The sequence below is a fragment of the Callithrix jacchus genome, chromosome 13, assembly GCF_049354715.1.
Source record: "Callithrix jacchus isolate 240 chromosome 13, calJac240_pri, whole genome shotgun sequence".
Classification (NCBI taxonomy): domain Eukaryota; kingdom Metazoa; phylum Chordata; class Mammalia; order Primates; family Cebidae; genus Callithrix; species Callithrix jacchus.
In genome coordinates, this window is record NC_133514.1 from 21,271,671 (window position 1) to 21,279,353 (window position 7,683).

Sequence of the window (7,683 nt, forward strand, 5' to 3'; positions counted from 1 at the left end):
CATGCCCAGGGCTGCCTTCCCTGGAGCTTCTCCTCAGGGAAGGGTACCCACTCCTTGACGGGACAGTCTATGAAGACTCAGGGGCCTGCAGAGGAAAGGCTGCTGGAGCTGGCACCTGCTCCTTGTGCCTTCCTGGGCCCCTCAGGAGCCACAGGATCCTGTCTTGTCCTCAGGCTATAAGAGCTCTCTAGTACCTATCCCCATCCTCTGAGACGTGCTCATTGGTGGGTGTCATTGCAGAAAGAAGAGGTCCTGGGGTTAGTGGTGCATCAGCCCTCCCTGCGGCCATGCTGGCCACCCTCATGGCAGCTCTCTGGGGGACTCTTTTAATATGGTTGGGAGTGGTGTCAGTAGGCGTGGAGAGAAGATAGTACAAGGTCACTAGAGTTTGGTATTTTATTTTGCACTTACGAAAAGGGTGTCACTCCCAAGCCTGTCTTTCCTGAAGTAGTTTTAGGTAGGAATACAATTCTGATAGCCCTAAGGTTAGCCATCCTACTAAGAAATTCTGCATACACACATTGATAGCCATTGACCTTATTTCTCTGGTAACACTTAAAGGCCTGGCCATAACCTTCTTACCTTAAAATACAAAAACAAACAAAAAACCGTGGTCTTTGGAGAATAAGCCATGAGTTAAAGCCAGGCTGGTCACACACTACCTATGTGAACTTGGGCAAGTTACTTAACATCTGGCTTCAGCACCATCATTAATAAAATAGAAAGTCTTTCATCAGCCACGTAAGAGACACAATAAAACATGAGCTTCCTCTAGACACTCAAAACCACTTAAGATCACTAATTCTTCTAGGCGACATGGAATCTTACTCTTTTCCTTTTGTTTTGAGATCATGCATTATAAAACGATTTGCATCTACTTTTGATTTTTTTTTCTTTCTTCTTTTAAACATCCTCCTTGTGCAGGGGCCAGGCTAATCTTTTCTGTCTCATTTCAATTTTAGTACTGCCGAAGTGAGCACCTACTTTTAAGGTCTACTCTCACCTGGCAATCCAGAGATAATCCCTGCTCAGACTGATTTACAGATAAGGAAACTAAGGCTAAATGACATAGTCATTGAGGCATGGGACTTGAATGTCTCAAAACTGTGAATTCATTTTATCATAAAAATATAAGGCTTGTTTTTCCTTTTCTTGTAGAGACAGGGTCTAGTTCTGTTGCCAAGGCTAGAGTGCAGTGGCATGATCATGGCTCAGTATTAATCTTGAATTCCTAGGCTCAAAAGATCCTCCTGCTTCAGCTTTCTGAGTGTAATAGAAGACCAGGGACAGAGCCCATGAGGCAGAGCAGGGGAAAAGTGCCAGGTCTAAGAAAAATACCCTAAAACTACAAATACATGCCACCAGGTGTGGCTAATTTTTATTTTAGTAGATGCAGGGTCTTGCTATGCTGCCTGGCTGGTGTCAAACTCCTGGCCTCAAGTCATTCTCCCACCTTGGCCTTCCAGAGTGCTGGGATTATAGGTGTGAGCCACTGTACCTAGCCCCTAGACTTTGTTGTTGTTGTTGTATTATTAGAAATGTAGAAATGGAGGCTGGGAGATTAAATAGTTCTCCAAACACCCAGAGGACCTCTCATTTCTACCCTGTGACATTTCTGCCATTTGTCATGCAATCAGTTAGAAAAACGCAAAGCCAGATACTCTGGTAGATATTTTGTAGTGTTTTCACTTAATCTTTAACAGTTTATCTCTGACCCCAGTTATAATAGAGTCAGAGATAGTAAATAGTTGTCTAAATTCCCATAATATAATGGTAGAACACAGATTTCATCTTGGATCTACTGTTATCCAAAGCCCAAGATTTTCCACATTAGGCTACCACAATCTGAGGCGTTTCCTGCACAGCAGGAACACAGTGACAGAAGGAATCTCCACAAGATTTCAGCATCCCTGAGTTCCAATCCCAGTTCTTCTAACTAAATCTGGGTCAGTTACTTAACCTCCCTGAACCTCAGGTAGTGCTAGCAGTAACGTTCCCCCCTGCCCTATCTTCAGAGAGTTGCAAATAACAATAGTAGAGTTTGGTGGATTGAGGTGGGCCTGGGGGTTCATGCTGACAACAGCAATGAACTTGGAATCTTTCCTGGGCTCCTGGGGAAAATTCTATTCCTTCTTTTTGCATGGCAGCAGCAGAGTACTATGTGCTTCCCCAGAGAGTTCCAGTCACCTGAATTTGTGTTAATGTCACTTCCCATATGTTGGTAATTGTATTTCTCAATGCAAGGGAAGACCAGGGAACAGAGCCCACAGTGGAGCTGGGGAAAAGTGCCAGGTCTGATCTAAGAAAAACATCCTGTTGTCCTCAAGCTGGGAAGCCAGAGCTTCCCATTCTAGGCTTCTGTACAGGTCTGTAGGGGAAAGAGCAATGGCTCTAATTTATTGTATCCTGTTCTAGAAAGGGAACTCACCACCTCTAAAAAATTTGATTAGGAGTAGAGCGGTGAATTTAGCAGTGTTCTGCTTGGGTGAAATGGTCCATTCATCATGCAAAAGTTCTGCTGCTGTCTTTGAGCCTTGGATTGTCATCCTCTGGAGTTTTATTTGGGGATACGGGAGGGACAGGAAAAGGCCCATCATTACGTAGACAAGATGGCAAGAAAGAAGTCCCATTTGCTGCCCAGGAGAGATCCTGGGCACAGCCAGGGCACACTGGCCAGATATAAGACCCTGGATTTTAGAAATCATGTGGGCTCCCCATCCCCACCCATTTGGGGACCTTGAAATGAAGAAAGCTATCTTTGCAAAGCACATGGCTAAGCCCTGAATTTCCAAAAAAAACCTAACAACAAAAAAACCCAAATGGCTTAAAAATGTTGGAATTTAGTGATAACTTGGTTTACTTTAATACAGTATACAAAAGCATTAAATTAGCAAGGATTTTTCCCCCTATTACAAGCCAGGATAGTGGTTTCTGGAGAGAAAGGAGATGGCTAGTCACGGATAGGGAACACAATGGGGACCTCTGAGAGGCTGGAGGTCTCAAGGTGTTTTTGGTTTTAGTGTTTTAACAAGAAAGAACAGTGCTAGTGAGGGAGCAATGAAATCATGGTGAGACCAAAGGCTGTCACACATCTTTTTTAAAGCAGTGGAGCTTGGCCGGGCGCGGTGTCTCAAGCCTGTAATCCCAGCACTTTGGGAGGCCAAGGCGGGTGGACCGCGAGGTCAAGAGATTGAGACCATCCTGGTCAACATGGTGAAACCCTGTCTCTACTAAAAATACAAAAGATTAGCTGGGCATGGTGGCGCATGCCTGTAATCCCAGCTACTCAGGAGGCTGAGGCAGGAGAACTGCCTGAACCCAGGAGGCAGAGGTTGCGGTGAGCCGAGATCGCACCATTGCACTCCAGCCTGGGTAACAAGAGCGAAACTCCGTCTCAAAAAAAAAAAAAAAAAAAAAAGCAGTGGAGCTAATAAGAGCTTTGGTAGAGTTCATATTCTTTGTCCTATACTTTTGGAAATCTCTTAAATATCCCAGAATACAGATGAATATTTACGTACTAATGAATCATCACAGTATAGGCAAAAGTTGAAAATACTCTAAATATTAAACCATAGAGAAAATATGAGTATATTTACAATAAAGTATTACACAGTCATTAAACGGAATGCTTAGTAAGTACAGTTTCCCATGCAATTAAGAGGCAGAATGCAAAATTTATTTTCTTTAGTTTCAACTACATTAAAGCACTTGGAATCTTATAGTAAATAAAGACCTGGTTTCTTTTTTTTTGAGAGGGAGGCTCACTCTGTTGTCAGGCTGGAATGCAGTGGCGCAATCTCAACTCATTGCAACCTCTGCCTCCTGGGTTCAAGTGATTCTCCTTCCTCAGCCTCCTGAGTAGCTGGGACTTCAGGTGTGCACTACCACGCCCAGCTAATTTTTATGTTTTTCAGTAAAGATGGGGTTTCACCAAGTTGGCCAGGATGGTCTCGATCTCTTGACCTTGTGATCTACCCGCCTCAGCCTCCCAAAGTGCTGGGATTACAGATATGAGCCACTGCGCCTGGCCAACTTGGTTTCTTAAGCAATGACATTAAGTATATCTTTAAAAGCTCAGTAAATAAGCTAGATGTTACTTGCTTCCTGAACAAATTGAATTATTTGGCATTATAAGAAACTCCACCCCAATACACTGCCAATGAAAATATAAAATTGGGCAGCCACTTTGGTCAATAGTTTAGTAGTTCTTCAAAAGGTTAAACACGGAGTTATCTTATGACCCAGCTGTAGGTATTCCATTCCTAGGTATATACTAAAGAGGAATGAAACATATATCCACACAAAAACTTGTACATGAATGTTGCTAGCAGGATTCCTGGCCCAAAAGTAGAAACAACTCAAACGTCTGTCAGCCAATGAATGGATACAAAGTTGTATATTCATATAATGAAATATTACTTGGTAATAAAAAGAAATGAAGCATGATTTTGTGTTGTGACCTGGATGAACCTAGGAAACATTATGTTAACTAAAAGAAGCACTGTATGATTTCATTTATAAGAAATATCCAGAATAGGCCAGGCACAGTGGCTTACGCCTGTAATCCCAGCACTTTGGGAGGCCAAGGCGGGTGGATCACTTGAGGTCAGGAGTTCAAGACCGGCCTGGTCAACATGGTGAAACCCTCATCTTTACTAACAATACAAAAATTAGCTGGGCGTGGTGGTGCATGCACCTGTAATCTGAGCTACTCAGGAGGCTGAGGCAGGAGAATTGCTTGAGCCCGGGAGGCAGAGGTTGTAGGTTATAGTGAGTCGAGATGGCACCACTGCACTCCAGCCTGGGTGACAGGTCGTCTCAAAAAAAAAAAAAAAAAAACAAACCAAACCAGAACAAAAACAAAAACAAAAAACAGAAGAAAGGGGCTTTTGAGAAGTACTGCCAAAGGACTACAATTCCCCTCATGGTACATGTAATCTAAGGAATTCAATCGAACTTTGTTATTTTGAAATTATTTTTGTTTTTCAACAGACCCCAAATTAAACAACATGGCTGTTTTGTAAGTGCATCTACTGAAAGTTTATACCTTAAACACAGCTCTTCCTGACATGATTTCTATAATTACATATATATTACATATTATATAATTACATATATACATATATATGTAATATATATTACATATATACATATATATATATTACATATATACATACATATATATATGTGGTCCTGAGGAGAAAGTAGCCAGAATTGCCATGGGCTTTGGCTTAACAAGATAGAAGGGCAAAGCCACAGTTGGTAGAGGCATGATTGTTGAAAGGTTTGATATGAAAAACATGTTGCTTCCTCTAAGTCATAGGATTATGGGACTCTCTTCTTCATACCTACCTGAACTTTCCAAGTTTTATCTGAACAATGAACGTCTATTAGGTAAACCACTAATGAAGCTTCCTTAGTGCTAGGGCCACACTTGAGTGCTACTGATTAGTAGATCCTGGGGGAAAGTCCAGTAGAACCAGGGAACAGAATGTCTTAATTCAGAGCACACAGAGGCTTCCAGCAACCTAAGCCTGAATCAGAGTCCCAGCCTCTCTGAGTTGGTCCCAAGTCCCGTGTTCACTGTTTGCCTCCAGCTCCAGCTTCCTGCTTGTGAGAGGCTTTGATTTCCATGAGCTGAGCCTTTAGATTTTGGAGATCTTCTATGGACAGCACAGACCCACGAACAGAGGTACTATGTCAGGAGGCTAGATCTGACTTCTAAAACCGTTACGTCACCAGAGAGATGAGTAACTCCCTTACTCATAAAGGGAGGGATGTAGAGAACTAGAACTATTTAGACTGAAGACTTGGAAGTGGCCAACTGTCTTCAAAATGGCAGAGGATTAACACCTGGGAGAGCCCTAGGGGACAGCTCAAGAATATTCCCTCTGTGAAATTATAGGAAGGCAAGCTGCTTGGTTTAGGAAGATTATTCCAACTACCAGAGATGCCCATCCTTGAGTGGACTGTCGCACCTTCACCAGAAACTGAATCTCACTGCTTCAGATGCTCAGAAAGCCCTTCAGTTACCAGGAAATGGATGGACAAGATCATCCCTGCCAACTCTCTACCCAGATCTTCCAATTCCACAGTATGGGGCTCTTTGCACCGATTTCAGTTTGTTTTAATTTTATCAGAGCATGTTCCCTTATAGCCCCCAGGCTAACATGCAGCTCCAAAAAAAGCACTATTTGATTCAGTGAACCGTTAATGGCCACTGAGCCGAAAGTGTCTGTTTCTGGAACTCAGTGTTTAGCCAGCCAGAGTGACACTGTTCAGGGGCTGCTGCCCTCTTGTGGAAATGAGGAATACGAATGCTTAGAAAAGGAATCTGATGTATTTTGAAGCTACTGTCTACACCCATATTCCCATCTTACCTTCCCCACAAAGCTTAACTTTTTCGTGTGAGCCCTGAAGTCCTCAGGTCCATACAGGCCCTTTGATTTACATTCATGCTACCATTCTGTCCCATAGGATACTGGAACTTTAGCCACAATACAAAATCCTGGTTTCTAGGGAGACTGACATTGGTGAACGCCATTTTGACGGGTGGAGTGGCCTTTGGCTGTTAACCTTGTGCTGGAGGAAGAGCTCTGGCCTAGGCTTAAAGACCCAGGTTCCAGCTCGTGTTCTGCCATTCCCTTGTGACCCCTGACAAGTCATTTTCTAGTTGGGCTATATGACCACTGTTACCTGGAATGCTGTAATTTATTAGACTTAGAAAATGCTCTAGAGTTTGGAGATGAAATTCTTTGGAGAAAAGTGGCGTATCACATGTGCGCTACTTATAGCTGCTAACCACAGCAAAGAGCCATGTGTTTGATTCTAGGTTAGGGACCCTCAGGCTCCTACAAAGGAAACCTAGGTATTGTTCATTTGTGCCTTCGCCTCAGGGACAGCCACAGTCAGATGCTTTGCTTTTCCCTTTACAACTGTGGCAGACTGATGACGGAGGGTCCCACAATTCCTAGCTTTCAGATGTATCTGAAAAACATTTACTACGTTTTCTGGATGGGTTCTGCCACTAGCTCAGGAAGCAAAGCTCTGTGATCCATTAGTGACTAGAAGATTTCTCACTGTTTCCAAACATCAGTCACCCGTTCCTGCTGCCAGGGCAAGGCTTCGTATGGAGGAGGGGCAGCTGGGGACACCACATGGTTTGCCTGAGTGCGAGGCAGGTGTTCAATCCCAAACTGGAAAAATGGCTCGGAATAAAACTACAGTTGGTAGCTGAGTAAGGAACATGACTGTTTCATTTAAAAAACCTACTTCCTTCCCCTTAAGTTTTCCCACAAAGAATAATTTCCCCTCAAGAACTGCCTTGCCAAGTTTTTCTTGTTGTAGTCTCTAAATGCTATTTTAAATGCAGTCTGGGAAACTATTTTCATTTGGCTCCTAATACTGAATTACCCTAGCTTTTCCTTACTAGGGTAACAGAAAATTCCCTAGGGCAGAGGATGCTTTGTACCTCCACACTTGCTGAAAACAAAACATCTTAGTGAGGTATTTATGACATTAGTCTGGAAACATTTTTTCACTGACATGAAATCTTACACAATTAAGTGACAGTCAACTGTAAGGATAGATGCTGAATGAGTCATTTAGTTAGCCTGACCTTTGAGGACACCTGGCTTCTTACCAGGTCTTTTTATTAGATTTTATTCTGGTATAAAAAGGCCC

At 42.9% G+C, this 7,683-nt stretch overlaps 1 pseudogene; it reads right to left on the reverse strand.

Annotated features, from left to right (window-relative positions):
• Positions 1-880: 880 nt before the first annotated feature.
• LOC118147037 (U6 spliceosomal RNA) lies at positions 881-980 on the reverse strand (annotated as a pseudogene).
• Positions 981-7,683: the final 6,703 nt, after the last annotated feature.